This window comes from Camelina sativa, chromosome 5 (assembly GCF_000633955.1).
Source record: "Camelina sativa cultivar DH55 chromosome 5, Cs, whole genome shotgun sequence".
Taxonomy (NCBI): domain Eukaryota; kingdom Viridiplantae; phylum Streptophyta; class Magnoliopsida; order Brassicales; family Brassicaceae; genus Camelina; species Camelina sativa.
The window spans coordinates 15,188,162-15,188,547 of record NC_025689.1 but is presented as its reverse complement, the minus strand read 5'-3'; positions in this window follow the sequence as shown (position 1 = coordinate 15,188,547).

Below are 386 nucleotides of genomic sequence, written 5' to 3'. Positions count from 1 at the left end.
ATTATGTCTGTTAAAAAAACCAAATATTTGTATAAAATTATTGATTATTTGTATAAAACCAAATACCGGATAAAGTCAGTTATTGGGATTTCTACGGAGGGTGGTATGGGCTCTTACTTGGGTATTCCTGAGAACCTTCAAGGTTCGAAAACTAAGGTTTTTAGCTATGTTAAGGATCGGCTAGATGATCGTGTAAATGGCTGGTCTGCCAAATGTTTGTCGAAGGGTGGCAAGGAAATTATGATTAAATCCGTGGCGTTGGCTTTACCTACCCATGTTATGTCGTGTTTTAAGCTTCCTCAGGAACTAACATCTAAATTGACAAGTGCAATTTCCACTTTCTGGTGGAAATCAAATGATAAAGCTCGTGGTATGCATTGGGTTGC